This window comes from Amphiprion ocellaris, chromosome 16 (assembly GCF_022539595.1).
Source record: "Amphiprion ocellaris isolate individual 3 ecotype Okinawa chromosome 16, ASM2253959v1, whole genome shotgun sequence".
Classification (NCBI taxonomy): domain Eukaryota; kingdom Metazoa; phylum Chordata; class Actinopteri; family Pomacentridae; genus Amphiprion; species Amphiprion ocellaris.
Genome location: NC_072781.1, coordinates 105,034 through 121,469, shown reverse-complemented (window position 1 = coordinate 121,469; position 16,436 = coordinate 105,034). Strand labels below are relative to the sequence as shown.

The 16,436-nt window shown below is 41.3% G+C and overlaps 1 protein-coding gene across 6 annotated transcripts in view; it reads right to left on the bottom strand.

Moving 5' to 3' along the window:
- The window catches only part of b3gnt2b (UDP-GlcNAc:betaGal beta-1,3-N-acetylglucosaminyltransferase 2b), a 32,129-nt gene that overhangs the window by 8,088 nt on the left and 7,605 nt on the right, over positions 1–16,436 (bottom strand). The window contains exons 2-3 of one of the 6 annotated variants that reach the window (XM_055018662.1): positions 13,508–13,637; positions 3,328–5,604 (exon numbers count right to left, since the gene is read on the bottom strand). The gene's annotated coding sequence lies outside the window, so the exon portion shown is untranslated. Of the gene's footprint in view, positions 1–274; positions 758–995; positions 1,012–3,327; positions 5,605–13,507; positions 13,638–16,436 lie in introns of those variants that run through there. The other 5 variants (XM_023294697.3, XM_055018665.1, XM_055018664.1 and 2 more) reach the window with 5 other exon arrangements.

Here is a 16,436-nt window from a genome sequence, read left to right as displayed (position 1 = left end):
CTAGTTTACCTCCAGCCTTCCCTTAGTCTAGTTTACTTCCAGCCTTCCCTTAGTCTAGTTTACCTCCAGCCTTCCCTTAGCCTAGTTTACCTCCAGCCTTCCCTTAGCCTAGTTTACCTCCAGCCTTAGTCTAGTTTACCTCCAGCCTTCCCTTAGCCTAGTTTACCTCCAGCCTTCCCTTAGCCTAGTTTACCTCCAGCCTTCCCTTAGCCTAGTTTACCTCCAGCCTTCCCTTAGCCTAGTTTACCTCCAGCCTTCCCTTAGCCTAGTTTACCTCCAGCCGTCCCTTAGTCTAGTTTACCTCCAGCCTTAGTCTAGTTTACCTCCAGCCTTTCCTTAGCCTAGTTTACCTCGAGCCTTAGTCTAGTTTACCTCCAGCCTTCCCTTAGCCTAGTTTACCTCCAGCCTTCCCTTAGCCTAGTTTACTTCCAGCCTTCCCTTAGCCTAGTTTACCTCCAGCCGTCCCTTAGTCTAGTTTACCTCCAGCCTTAGTCTAGTTTACCTCCAGCCTTTCCTTAGCCTAGTTTACCTTGAGCATTAGTCTAGTTTACCTCCAGCCTTTCCTTAGTCTAGTTTACTTCCAGCCTTCCCTTAGTCTAGTTTACCTCCAGCCGTCCCTTAGTCTAGTTTATCTCCAGCCTTAGTCTAGTTTACCTCCAGCCTTTCCTTAGCCTAGTTTACCTCGAGCCTTAGTCTAGTTTACCTCCAGCCTTTCCTTAGTCTAGTTTACTTCCAGCCTTCCCTTAGTCTAGTTTACCTCCAGCCGTCCCTTAGCCTAATTTACCTCCAGCCTTTCCTTAGTCTAGTTTACCTCCAGCCTTAGTCTAGTTTACCTCCAGCCTTTCCTTAGTCTAGTTTACTTCCAGCCTTCCCTTAGTCTAGTTTACCTCCAGCCGTCCCTTAGCCTAATTTACCTCCAGCCTTCCCTTAGTCTAGTTTACCTCCAGCCTTCCCTTAGCCTAGTTTACCTCCAGCCTTCCCTTAGCCTAGTTTACCTCCAGCCGTCCCTTAGTCTAGTTTACCTCCAGCCTTAGTCTAGTTTACCTCCAGCCTTTCCTTAGCCTAGTTTACCTCGAGCCTTCCCTTAGTCTAGTTTACTTCCAGCCTTCCCTTAGTCTAATTTACTTCCAGCCTTCCCTTAGCCTAGTTTACCTCCAGCCTTCCCTTAGTCTAGTTTACTTCCAGCCTTCCCTTAGTCTAGTTTACCTCCAGCCTTCCCTTAGCCTAGTTTACCTCCAGCCTTCCCTTAGCCTAGTTTACCTCCAGCCTTAGTCTAGTTTACCTCCAGCCTTCCCTTAGCCTAGTTTACCTCCAGCCTTCCCTTAGCCTAGTTTACCTCCAGCCTTCCCTTAGCCTAGTTTACCTCCAGCCTTCCCTTAGCCTAGTTTACCTCCAGCTGTCCCTTAGTCTAGTTTACCTCCAGCCTTAGTCTAGTTTACCTCCAGCCTTTCCTTAGCCTAGTTTACCTTGAGCCTTAGTCTAGTTTACCTCCAGCCTTCCCTTAGCCTAGTTTACCTCCAGCCTTCCCTTAGCCTAGTTTACTTCCAGCCTTCCCTTAGCCTAGTTTACCTCCAGCCGTCCCTTAGTCTAGTTTACCTCCAGCCTTAGTCTAGTTTACCTCCAGCCTTTCCTTAGCCTAGTTTACCTCGAGCCTTAGTCTAGTTTACCTCCAGCCTTTCCTTAGTCTAGTTTACTTCCAGCCTTCCCTTAGTCTAGTTTACCTCCAGCCGTCCCTTAGTCTAGTTTACCTCCAGCCTTAGTCTAGTTTACCTCCAGCCTTTCCTTAGCCTAGTTTACCTCCAGCCTTAGTCTAGTTTACCTCCAGCCTTTCCTTAGTCTAGTTTACTTCCAGCCTTCCCTTAGTCTAGTTTACCTCCAGCCGTCCCTTAGCCTAATTTACCTCCAGCCTTCCCTTAGTCTAGTTTACCTCCAGCCTTCCCTTAGCCTAGTTTACCTCCAGCCTTCCCTTAGCCTAGTTTACCTCCAGCCGCCCCTTAGTCTAGTTTACCTCCAGCCTTAGTCTAGTTTACCTCCAGCCTTTCCTTAGCCTAGTTTACCTCAAGCCTTAGTCTAGTTTACCTCCAGCCTTTCCTTAGTCTAGTTTACTTACAGCCTTCCCTTAGTCTAGTTTACCTCCAGCCTTCCCTTAGCCTAGTTTACCTCCAGCCTTCCCTTAGCCTAGTTTACCTCCAGCCTTCCCTTAGTCTAGTTTACTTCCAGCCTTCCCTTAGTCTAGTTTACTTCCAGCCTTCCCTTAGCCTAGTTTACCTCCAGCCTTCCCTTAGTCTAGTTTACTTCCAGCCTTCCTTTAGTCTAGTTTACCTCCAGCCTTCCCTTAGCCTAGTTTACCTCCAGCCTTCCCTTAGCCTAGTTTACCTCCAGCCGTCCCTTAGTCTAGTTTACCTCCAGCCTTAGTCTAGTTTACCTCCAGCCTTTCCTTAGCCTAGTTTACCTTGAGCCTTAGTCTAGTTTACCTCCAGCCTTTCCTTAGTCTAGTTTACTTCCAGCCTTCCCTTAGTCTAGTTTACTTCCAGCCTTCCCTTAGTCTAGTTTACCTCCCTATGCTTCAGAAACCAGACAGAAGTCCGCCCTGACAGCAGATGATTATGATGGTGGTCTATCAGGGCTGTATTACTGACATGAACAAGCATTTCTGATGCCTTCTCTCCTTTGCTTTTTCTCATGGATAATTAAGCTTTCCTGTCCTCTGCATCCCATACAAACAGGAAGACTTGTGGGAAATGAGTGGGTGGGGGAAGGTGGGCTTCTTCAGAAGAAAGCTAAACACCATGTAGACCAGACCACAGCTTCCGGATGAGTAATTACCCATCAGCAGTCAGAGGATAAACACCGACCCGACGGAGCATCTGGGTTTGGTTCTACCACATTTATTAGAGTAGTGTTGTTCTAGCTGATGCTATCAGTTGTTTACTACATCAGAAATCACACTTCCAGTTGAATTTGTTTTATTTCCCTAGAACAGGGCAGATATAACGACTAGAATAAACTTTATTTCCTGTCAAAACCAGAGCTACCAGGTGATTTTCATAGAAGAGCAACTATAAACATTAAAAGAAGACTATAAAACATTACAAACAGATATGCATATATACAAACGTTATAAAATATGATACAAACACCAATCTGGATGGGTGTTTTTATAAAAGTCTTTTAAACTGATCTGTTCTGACTGTAGGGAGTTTGTTCCACAGTGTTGGAGCTAAAACCTTAAAAGATGTTACCCATTTGTTTAAAACTTGGACTGGAAGCAGCTGATTCTCTGAGACGTGAAGCAAAACCAGATGATCTGGAGACATAAAGTCCTACCAGGTTCTTCAGTGAGTTCAGTAATGAAGGAGTTCTTCAGGACTGCTGAGTTCCTGTTTAGTCCGCTGAATCATTTTACAGCTGAAGGACGAGCTGCTGTGGTCCAAGTGGAAGAATGAAGGCCTGGATGAGTTTCTTCAACTATGTTTTAGGGAGCGTTGCTTTGACTTTGGTTTCTAATATGATAATAGAAAGATAAATAACAGAAGGAAAACAGGCATTTGTTGCTGTGTTTAGATTCACAGCTGTTTTTGTTCAAACTTTACTGACTTTCTGCATCATTCATGAGGTTAAAGCTCTTTAGATGCTTCAGTCCCAGATTTATTCTGCAGCACGTTGATCCCAAACATCTACACAGAACTACAGAACCTTCAGGGACAAGAACTTCCAGGAGACTTCACTCACGTTTAACAGTAAAATGGATATCTAATGGAAACATGGCAGTTAGTGACTCACACACATTGTAGTTAGAATATTCCTTCTGTAGCGTGTCTGACCCGGGCTTAAACTACTTAGAAATTCATGCTTCTGTCGAGCTTTTGATGGCCTCTCATGTGATGATGCTTCTTCACACATTTTAAATCTCCTACATATAATAATAGTGTATGGTCATAACTGTAATAGTGGAATTACTCAGGTAAATTAATGAAATTTATATTATTATTTCAACTGCTCGAGTAAAATATTACTGTCAGACCTTAACCTTCATATTTAAATTATTATATAATAAATATTGTTAATATTTCAGTTTGTTTGGTAAATTCTAATCTTGACACTGACAATATTGAACTGAAATGTGATGTAAAAATACAAATTCAGTCATAACTGCAACATCTGTCCCAAAAAAACTCTCAATTAGATGTTATTCACAAATAGTTCAGCACTAATCCCAGTAGAACCTGAATCATCATAGAGTCTCTCTGGGATCACATTAAGAAAATCCAGACTAAATCCACACATTAAAAAACTGTAGGTAGAAGTCGACGCCGTTTTAAAATGTGTTTGTACCAAATAAAACTATTATTATTATTAGCATCATCAGGTTATCCTATGTGGAGCCATAAATAAAGACGGTTTCATACACAGAGCAGACATGGTTTCTTAGAAAAGGACAGAAAGCAGCCAGAGAGGAAGCTCTGCTGACTTCATATATTAACGGTGATGCTCCATAAATGATAAGATATAAGATATATATAGACAGAGACAGACAGAGCATTTTTTTCACAAGTTTTTGCTAAACAGAAGTTTTCTAAGTAATGTTGTATGTAAACATGGTAAGAGGTGCAGGAAGTGATCAGATGATGTGATAACTCTGTGGAAACCAACCATCCCAGAACTGCTGTTGTTACTGCAATGATAATAAAACTGTTTATTTTCTGCTCTCCTTGTGTAGACTCTGTAACGCCTCAATGACACCAAGTCATTTTATTTATTCAAGTGATTTCCAGATTCCCACACCTCTTTACAACCTGACCTTTCCCTCTTTGTGTTTGGAATCTAAATGAAACCTCTGGGACAAATAAAAATCTTTGGTGGAACTGCTGAATAAAACACTAAAATCCATACATGAGAAGAGTGTTTTATCTTTACATCATATTTAAAGTGCTCTAATATTTAGTGTTTTGCTTCTTCTGCTTTAAATCTTTTCCAGTTTTTTTTGCTCATTCTCTGTATATTTCCACCTCAGTAACCCCGTGAGGAACACAGCATACCTGCCAGCGTACCTACAGGTGTGATTAGATCAGTAACGGAGCAGACAAAGCTTCGCTGTGTTTCACCATTCTAGTTTCCACCTGACAACAGGTTCAGTGAGGTGAAGTGTCTCAACTGAGTGGGGGGAGGGTGTGAGGTTCAGAGACTTCTAACAGATCTAAATGAGTGTTTGGACACATTTAAATATTGTATAATGGAAGAGATTAACAGGATGGGTGTTTGCTTCTTCAGTATTTAATCCCTGTCCCTCTGACTGCACTGATTATAAATCCATGTTTCTGAATAAGAGCACGTTTTTATGTAAACACAGGTGTGTATTTAATATGATGTATAATCAGATATGTTTCATTTTTCTATGCTGCATGTAGACCATGGTTTCTAAAGGTGCATATTGCGCTTTCTTACCTGTGCAGGTGAGCAGGCCTCCTCAGCTCGTCGTCTTGGTGCCTGCCTGCAGAACTTACCCCATAGTTAGCTCCGCCCTCTGGGAGCAGCAGCCAATCAGGAGAAGGAATCAGAAAGGGTGGAAGTCCAGAAGGAGAGCCGGATCTGAAAACCCCAGATCTGAGTGTCAACAGAGAGAAGAAAGAAACTCAGCAAATATCAGAGGAAAGAGACACTCAGAGAACCAGTTTATTATTTAACAGGTGCTGAACGTCTGCAGGAGGGAGAAGGTGAAGAACTTTAGAGGAGATGTTCAGAGTTTCAGCCTCCAGTCTCTGTAGCTTATCAGTGTTTCCTGGTTTAATCTGGTCTCAGATCAGTTTTAGCTGTAAATATACAAACATTAACAACAATCAGCTGATTAGGAGTCAGCTGACAGAAAGGTAAACCACTGCTGGAGATATTTTTAAGCAAACACTAAATCTTTATGGTTCCAGCTTCTCAAATGTAAGGGATTATTACTGACACACGGTAATAAATTGAAGATCTTCCACTGGGACGAACAAAGCGGCTGAAAACAAAGACTTTAGTTTGATGGAAAATCTGTTCCACTATTTCCTGATTATAGCGTTTTATGGTCAAATGTTCAAATAATTACAGAATACAGCTTCAGATACGAGTTCAGGCAGAGCAGCAGACATTTATTTTAATGCCTCCAGCTTTATGAGGCAGCAGCAGACAGACTTAAAGAACTCATCTTATACTTTCTGTGTTTTCTCCTTTCAGGTATTAGAGCTGATTTCTGTGTTAAACATCTGTCCAACCCAGAGCTGGGGTCCGTTTCACGAAGCAGGTTTAGTGAAAACTCTGAGTTTGTTAACCCTGAAATGAGGGAAACTCAGAGTTTTCCGTTTCACAAAGGTAGGTAACTCAAACCAGAGACAGAGGGGTAACTTTAGCCTGTTTCACAACAGACTCTATGACTCTAACCTGGTCGGGACCAGGTTTATCTCAGTAAACCTCAAGTTTCTCTCAGTCTCCGCCCTCTTTCAGCCACACGCTATTAGATTTCCTCATTCATTCATTCATCTGGCGAGTTTTGGCGAAGTCTAGTTCTGCCGTCTGTAAATGTCATGTCCTTTTATGAACGATCCAGTAGATGAAGGAGCAGAATTACTGCACAGAGAATTAAATATTCGTCAGGAGATTGTTATCAGACCACGCATAGATGTTCTCGCATTTCTCAACAAGTATCTTTTAGAGCGGTACCGTTTCACGTCACAGTCCATAATCTACATCCAACCTAATCCGTCCTTACATTTACAACATTACCAACTGCAGTCATGCTCTCACATCCCAGCAGATATTGTGTGTTGTGCTGCGGTTCTTTGCAAATGGAAGTTTTTTATATAATGTCGGAGATGAAGAGCACTTCAGTAAGACAACTGTATGTAGGACGGTCAGAAAAGTGTGTCTGGATCTGAAACGACTTTTACCATCTTTGTGGTTTTCCCTGGACATAAACCTGTCAGAGCCATCAAGGCTCTGTATATATATATATATATATATATATATATATATATATATATATATATATATATATATATATATATATATATATATATATATATATATATATACATATATAGTTGGCTGAGTAGAAGTCTGTCAGTTAAATAGGCTTAATTATTTAACAGAACATGATATGGATGCAGACATTTAGGCTGTGTGTGGGATAAAACCACTGCATACTTAATATTTAGGCTACTTTACAATGTAAAACATGATCAAAATGAGGAAGCTCCATGAGATTATGCCGACTTCTTACCTGTTTTAAAACTGTTTTTATATTTCATCTTCAGCTCCTTCCACATGCGCTTCTCCCCTGCAGGATTGCACTTAAATGAAATAACTTAATAGTCTACTATTCAAACAGTTTTCCTGTAATATTATTGTGATTTAAACTTACGCCTTGACCCAGGCAGCAATGTTCTCCCACACCGTCTCCCTCTCTTTTGCAGCTGCAGGTGTTGCACTTCTTTCTAAAAACGTGCTCAAACTCGCTATATAAGCGCATTAAGATTTCCAATTCAAACGGTGTAGTCCTCCGCTTCCCTGTTGCCATGGTGACTCGTCGAATCGGCGCTCCATTGATACTGGCTTTTCAGAGTTGTGGTGCACGCGCTTAACTCCGGGTGAAACTACTCCGAGTTGATTTAACCAACTCAAATCAGCCGCTGTGAAACCGAAAACTCAGAGTTTTCTATCTCAGAGTAGATCAACTCAGAGTTCAGGGTTAAACTCAGAGTTTGTTGAACCTGCTTCGTGAAACGGACCCCTGGTCAGAGTCTCCTCCATAAAACTCAGCTCCTTCTCCGTCTGAAATGTTTTGGAGCCCAGTCTTTTCTTCTGTTCCTTATTTACATCACTAGATAACACATTTGCATATTAACATTATTATTATTATTAATAATAATAATAATAATAATAATAATAATAATAATAATAATAATAATAATAATAATTCATATTTCAGATTCTGAGCATGTTCTGGACTTAATGTCAGGTTAAGAACAAAAGAAGCCTCTTATATTGGACTAAATGCACTCGTTTCCATTGATCTTTAAACTAAACCAGATCAGCAGCTCAAACTCTGCTGCCTCCAGGAGTCTCTCAGGGAACAGAATTACTCTGATCCTCTGTCTCTATTGTGGAAAACAAGATTTATTGTCTGCATGACCAAGTAGAAATTACATTACTGCAGAAAGAATGGAGTCAGGTTACCCTGCTGCAGGTAAACATCCATCTAAAGCTTGTTTTATGCTTGCCGCGTCCGCGAGGTCCGTGCGGCTCCGTGCGGAAAAATTACGTCATTTTCGCACCCACGCCCCCTCGAGCGGCCTTTCCATGCGGAAAATTTCCGCTCCGTGCACCTCCACATTTTTCTAACCAACGCGGACGGAGCCGCACGGAAAAACATGGCGGAGGGCCAGGACCTACTCGTAGCTGAAGTATAGAAATACGTGAACTTATACGATTCATCACACAGAGATCACCGTGGTAACCGGGTTATGAAGTATTCATGGTGTGAAATTAAAACTAACTGCTGAAATGCTTTTATTCAGTAAAATGCCGTGTTGTAAGTGGTGTAAATAATGGCAAACTTCTTCTTCACTAGTTTATTACTAGAGTAGACCAGGTAGACGTGTGTTTGCGATACACTGCCCCCTGCAGTTTGGGAGCAGACGCCGCACGGAGTATAAATGCACACACGTTCTCTCGCACGGATTTCCGTGCGGCTGATTTCCGCGCGGCTTGTTCGTGTGGAAAGTATATTCCAGCCTTAACACTGCAGGTAAACAGCCATCTAACCCTAACCCAGAGGTAACAGATGCTAACCCTGAGCTAACAGATGCTAACCCAGAGCTAACAGGTCTAACAGCTGTTTTAACCCTTACTCAGAGCTAACACATGCTAACCCAGCGCTAACAGATGCTAACCCAGAGCTAACAGATGCTAACTCTAACCCACAGCTAACAGATGCTAACCCTAACCCACAGCTAACAGATGCTAACCCTACAGGCCATTATCTAAACTTTCCCTGGATCAGGTCTAACAGGAGCTAACAGATGTTAACCCAGAGCTAACGGATGCTAACCCTAACTCACAGCTAACAGTTGCTAACCCCTAACCAGAGCTAACAGATGCTAACCCTAAACTCCCTGGTTCAGGTCTAACAGCTGTTTTAACCCGAACCCAGAGCTAACAGGTCAAACAGCTGTTTTAACCCTAGCCCAGAGCTAACAGATGCTAACCCAGAGCTAACAGATGCTAACTCAGAGCTAACAGGTCTAACAGCTATGTTCAATGATCTGGATCTGCTTTCAGGTATTTGAACTCCTCCTGGTATTTCCCTCCTCAGGCTTCATATCTGAGTCCTTCTTGCTCAGGTCGACATGTCACTGCCTGATGAGCTTCTTTCAGCTCAGGACTAAACATCTCTACCTGAACTACTGTCTTTCGGTCTCCTGTGAAGCCGGTCCAGAACTCCACTCCTACAGACTTCTGATGAACGAGACATTTCTGCTGGAGAGACAAACTCCAGTCATCACAGCCCAGTTAGGACATCATGTCTGGACATCATGTCTGCATGTCATGTCTGGACGTCGTGTTTGGACATCGTGTATGGACATCATGTTTGGACATCATGTCTGTCATCATGTCTGGACATCATGTCTGGACATCATCTATGGACATTGTGTCTGGACGTCATGTCTGGACATCGTGTTTGGACACCATGTCTGGACATTGTGTTTGGACATCATGTCTGGACATCATTTATGGACGTCACTTATGGACATCCTGTCTGGACGTTGTGTTTGGACATCGTGTATGGACATCATGTTTGGACATCATGTTTGGACATCATGTCTGGACATCATCTATGGACATTGTGTCTGGACGACATGTCTGGACATTGTGTTTGGACATCATGTCTGGACATCATTTATGGACATCATGTCTGGGCGTCATGTTTGGACATTGTGTTTGGACATCATGCCTGGACATCGTGTATGGACATTGTGTTTGGACATCATCTATGGACACCATGTCTGGACATTGTGTTTGGACATCATGCCTGGACATCGTGTATGGACATTGTGTTTGGACATCATCTATGGACACCATGTCTGGACATTGTGTTTGGACATCATGTCTGGACATCTTGTTTGGACATCGTGTTTGGACACCATGTCTGGACATTGTGTTTGGATGTCATGTTTGGACATTATGTCTGGATATCATCTATGGACATCATGTCTGGACATCATCTATGGACACCATGTCTGGACATTGTGTTTGGACATCATGTCTGGACATTGTGTTTGGACATCATGTTTGGACATTATGTCTGGATATCATCTATGGACATCATGTCTGGACATCATTTATGGACATCATGTCTGGATGTCATGTCTGGATATCATGTCTGGACATCGTGTTTGGACATTATAAGACATCCAGATCCAGCTAGATTCTGTGTGTCTGAAACAGATCTTAAATTTAAATACTTTATATTAACGTTTCTCATCACATTTAATCGCAACGGTGGAAAATAAAATAAAGACTTTGCTCTCAGATGAAGTGGACATCCTGTCTTCGTCTTTTAATATTAGATTCCACGGATGGGACCAGCATCAGCAGGACGCTCTGTTGGTAAACTCCCATCCAAACATGTATTTTAAGCCTGACAGCTTAACAAATATAAATATCCTCTCTGTATTTCTGTCACGCTCCTGACTGCTGTCAACTGACTGTAAAACCAGAAGCAGATTTATGGAACAAACAGGATCTGAAATGAAATAGTTTTTGGTCGATCGATGTCAGCAGAGTCCAGCTAAAAAACAAAAGATGTGGAAAGCTGCATTTAAACACAGCGCTGGCTTCAGTTAATTATTAAACGGCTGGTCAGATATGAGAGTTTCACTGAGCAGCATTAATGAACAAACCGCCTGAAATGTTGACAGATGTCTGAAGAGTTAATCAACTATGGGATGTCTGTGTCTGTCCCTCAGATTTACCTTCTGCTCGGCCTTGGTGACAAACTTCACACCTTTCCTTAAAGACATCTGTACCTCTAACAAGGATCACAGAAAACTAGAATTCTGGTCAGGTAAAGCAGCATACTTTAATTTTCAGAGACCCACCACTGTACTACTAATACTTATGATTTTTATTATTATATATATTATATATTATGAAGGCCACAGAACTGAAACTTTAAGCGGATATAAGTCAAAGTTGAGAATTAATCAGAACTAACGACTTGCTGATAGATTATTAAACTACTCTGACTTCCAATAACAGGTTTATTTTCAGTCATTTGATTCCAGCTTTTCTTTGCTGTGACTGAAAGTAAAGTGAATATCTTTTGTTTTTTATGCTGCCGATGAAGACAGCACAAAGGCAAAAAGCCTACACTTATTTCATTAATTTAATTACTTAATTTATGGGTAATTCCAACAGGCCCTCTTGATAATTAAAAGAGTATCAATTAAGAAAACCATGAATAAAATAACATGATAGTTATTAGGTGCTGGCTTGTCTGCTCCCACACCTTTTAATGACCTAAATGCACTAGTGATCCACAAAGACTATTTTAATCTCTTTCTGTTTTCAGTTGGAGGTCTATGAGAGCGTTTAGCAGCTGAAGAAGACATTAAAACCTGTCAGACTAATGAACACCTGCAGTAGTTTTTCTAGCGATACATCTTCCAGAATAGCTGTGTTTTCTCTTTAGCTGCTGGTGTTATTATGGTCTGCCATCGAGTACAAACCTTTCTGGTTTCTGATCATCTGATTGCTTCTATACTTCTAGAACCTTTTATCCTGGGAAACTTTTACACTGAGTTTAGTTTTTAGAGTTGATCACAGCTGACGACATGATGCAGCGACTAAATACAGATAAAAACATAAACATTTACTACTATTTAATCATTTAGGAAAACTTGTGGTTGGTCGATGGCGTCCACATCATTGAATTTATCCACTAAGAATACCATCAGAGACTCAGTGAAAATGACTAAACCTTCCAGAATCCTTCTTCATCAAATCATCACCGACTGCCAACAGGAATTAAAAAGAAAATGTCAAAGGAGTTTAAAGCTGCTGACATCTCAAAGCATTTCTCCCTCAGGGTTTCCATCACTTCTCTGGATAAAAGAACATCCGCGAGTCACATCAGTTCTAAAGCTCAGATATGTGAACGTCGTTTCAACTAATGAAGCTGCACTCATCAGCTCTACCTGCCTTTTAGTGCCTGCAGTGAAGCATTTATCTCCAAACACAGCATTCAAAAACACTGCAAACGTATTGAGGAGCGTGGTCTGCACTAAGCGGTTAATATCTGAGGGCAGAGGCTGTGTTTAACTCATTAGTAGCTGTAATAAACGTTTCCCTCAGTGAGATGTGTGAAATATGTGATCAGAACCCAGCAGGAGAAGCCAAACCAGCCCATCTCTGCTGACTGCTGCAAGGGACAGATAGCAGATAAGAAGACAAGTGTCCAGTCCTGAGGTCTCAAAGTTCAACTCTTAACTGAAGAAAACAGACAGAGGATGTTTGACCAATCAGAGGAATGAGAGACGAAACATTCAGCGTTTTCCTGCGTTGAACAGAACGGTAAGAAGTTCCAGGTCTGCACTGAGCCGACATTTGGTTTGACCATTTCTCTGTAGTTTCCACCCCATGGTCTATGTGGTCTATCAGGAAGGTAAAGAAGACATCGCTGATTTCTACTGTTTCTTCCTGAGTCAGAGCATGCTGGCCTAGAAGGAGTTTAACCAAAACAAACTAAAAAGGAAGGACTTACTGCTTTTCTTGGTCTTACGTTATTATAAACTACACACTTGGTGCATTTTTCATTGTGTTCTTATATTTTATAGATCAAAACTCCAGCAATATGATCCATTAATAAAAATAAAAACCCGTGTAAACACAAACAGGCGGACAGGTTGAAGGTTTGAGCTTACTCTGCTTTTATACTGTGCTCTGTGTATAATAATGCTTCTAATAAAAGTACAGTATTTAGAAATGAGTCAGTTCAGTGACATTCGGGGACAGCTCTGTTCTCTTTAACTACTTTCTGATGATCTACTTCTGGAAATCCACAGTGGAAGTTGGCGTGACCAGCCACTCTGCTATAAATGAAATACTGTCAGGAGATTCTGTATAAATAAATGCTCCATAAACGGAGGGTGAAGATATCCGACAGGAATCTTTGGATACACAAACCCAGCCGATCATTACTGGTGTTCCTCGTCAAGAAGAATATTACCAAACATATTCTGGGATGTTTATCCCAGTATGTACTAGAAGTGACTCATTTTAACTGAACTACTGTTGAGTCTGAAACATGCTTTATAAATAAACTCAATCATTCTGCTGCTATAATTTGTCCATCATGTGTAGGCTGCAGCTATCAGAGGGTTTCTACTGGACAGCAGAATATCAGAGAATGCTATGAGGGAATGTGGGCATAATAGCAGCGTGGTGTGAAGATAAGAGCTCCATAAATAGAAACCTGGTGGCAGTGAGGGTCTGAGTTGGAGTCTGCCCACCAAATATCGACAGTCCACACCAGTATTCAGGAAGGGCTGAAGGTCCCACTGCTTCTGTAGAGCTTCTCCCAGACACCTCGGATGGACTGAAGACTGTTGGTGGTTTCATGCACACAGAACAAGGTTTAGGTTGGAGACTCAATGAGACAGAGTCAGATTATTTACTAAATTACCACCAGAATAAAGCCTCTAAACTACATGAAGGCATGGACTCCTCCATCCAACAAGGGTTTATCCAGAACAACAGATCGACCTGATGAATCGTTCTAAATGAACAGTGCTGGGGGGGACGGCTTCGGCTGACAATAACACCACCACACACTTAAAATAGAAAGGAATCTCTCATTATCAACAAATACTTGTCACTGTGACTCCACAGGCCCAAGATCTCAACTCACACTCAGCATGATCTACAGTTATAGACGTGAGGACTGAAGAGACTCAGTGATGGACGATGAAAACACGTGGAATCTGACTCTGAATCATGGACTAATAGCTTAAATTTAAATACTATATAGTGGCCACATTTACATGAAGTTTCGGAATTATTAATTCGGAATTAACTAATTCGGAATTAAAGTTGCGCTTCGCGTTTACATGGAAATATTAATTCCGAATTAAGGTTTACATGGACCACACGTTTATCCCCTTCCTTAATTCCGCTTTAACGCTTGAGCGTTGGAAAGGGTTCTGATTGGACAGGGAGTGGACGTGACGTATCCCTGTTTACCGGAAGAAAACAAACTCCATTTGCCACGGCATTTCTTTCCCCCAACAACATGGAGGAACAACTAATAAGCACGCTTTTCGCTTTGCTTTTTATTGTCGTTTTGAAACAGCAACTCGACAATGGTGTACTACTTCTGTTGCGTCACTTGAGAAGGAGAAGAGAGATAGAATACCGGAGAAGGGAGGCAGAAGACCAAGCTGTGTACGTCGCTACGTCATCGCTACGTGAAGAGCCAAGCATGCGCAGAATGACCGGAATTAACTAAAGCGGAATTAACTGTATATATGAATAGAACGTACACAGGAATTAGTTTATTCGGAATTAACATCAGAATAAACCAGGTAGTTTATTCGGAATTAAGTTTATTCAGAATTAACTTTTTAATTCGGAATTAAATGTTTACAAGGAGATTTTAAAGCAGAATTACCTTTAATTCCGAATTAAAGAGGAATTAAAGGTCTCATGTAAGCGTGGCCACTGTTTGCATTTTTACCAGGACACAGACAGAGTTTAATCTTAGGCAATAAAAAGATGAACTGACAAAAAGCCTCCCGCTGTAGTGAATGTAGTTTTCCAGCTTTTCAGTGGAAAAAGGACAAACTAGGACTGTAAGATACAAAATTAAACTACAGGAGATTATTTTGACAGATATGATTTCAGTGGAAATGGTCATTTTTGTCCCATTTCCGTTCCACTGATAAAATATTAAAATAGGACATAATGTTTGGTGACGTCTGCACCAACCTGGAGGATAAGATCTGTAGATCATCTCTGTAGCACCACAATGCTTCATTTTAATGGTGTTTGAACACATTTGTGCTCCGTCTACTTACTGACAGCAGCTTTTATAAGAAGGAAAAGTAAAGACGTTAGCAGAGGATCAGTCTCAGGGTGATGCATAAAAAAACAACAACAGGACACAAGACAACATCCCAAACAGCCTGAAAAGGAATAAGATGAAGTGTGGCGGTCTATAACGGAAATAAACCCTCAGACAGAGCGTCTTTGTTTACAGCAGTAATGCAGAAACACTAATGCAGCAGGAAGCCAACAGGCTCATTAAGCTGCTGAAGTCACATTTACATGGATGAGCTCTAAATACAAGGAGAAAGAGGATAAAGCTGCTCATTCAGTAGTTTACTAAAATAATAGTGTAATATATTATGTATATAAATATATAGAATACACTGAAAGGTTCTCAGTTCTGCTTGAGTTTCATTCAGTACCTCTACAGGAAACAGAAAACATTTCTGTTTTTGCTGCTAAGCCACCCTTTGGTTTTCCTGATAATCATTTTATAAAGTTAACACAGAAACACCCACATCACCATCATCTACTTCTTCTGACTGTAATGAGCTGAACATGACTTCATTTAGAACTGAAGTATCGCTGTGGAGCAGTTATCGTTTTGTGCTCTTCATTCCAAATAAGTTCCAAATCCATTAAGATAATCTAATCATACTTTTTAAAGTGCATTAACTGTGGGCGTGTTTGTGTAATGATGTCAGGGAGAAAGTTCATAACTCAAACATTAGGGTTAGGGTTAGCTAACTATAGCCTCGAATGACCTTCTTCTCCCTGAACATGAACATCTCTCTTTAATAGACGCTGGCCTGAAGTACCGCCTGAAAGGATTTCAAATCTGGAAACGAATTACGAAAGTCTGATTGGTTCCTGTGCAAACATCAGAGAGCTGGTACATCCGGGTTTGGATCATGAACTATAAATGAGTGAGAACACATCCTGAGGAACCGAGGAAGGAAGAGGGTCTGAAGAGCAGAGACAACGTCCACACAAGGTTTCAGTCGACTGACAGAGAAGGAATGAGTCCAAACTTCAGCTAATAAGGACTGATGTTTGTCAAAAGTAGCTCCAATGGGAAGATTCAACGTCTTTGCTGCTTTTTTTCTCAGCAAATTGTAAAACTGTTGGTAACCAGCTGGTTCCTTTGTGACGGTGTGGTGACCTTGTGTACGTCGGGCCTCACGTTACCCAGCTTCAAACACTCATATCCTGTTGCCAAAGCTCAAAGATCCAGACTGTTTTCATCTGTGAGAAACAGTTCACGGAAAGGAGGGACAAAACCTTCAAACATGTTTCCACCATCAGAACTTCACTTCTGTCCATCGCTACCGATTCATTAGAATGTCTACCAGCCCAAG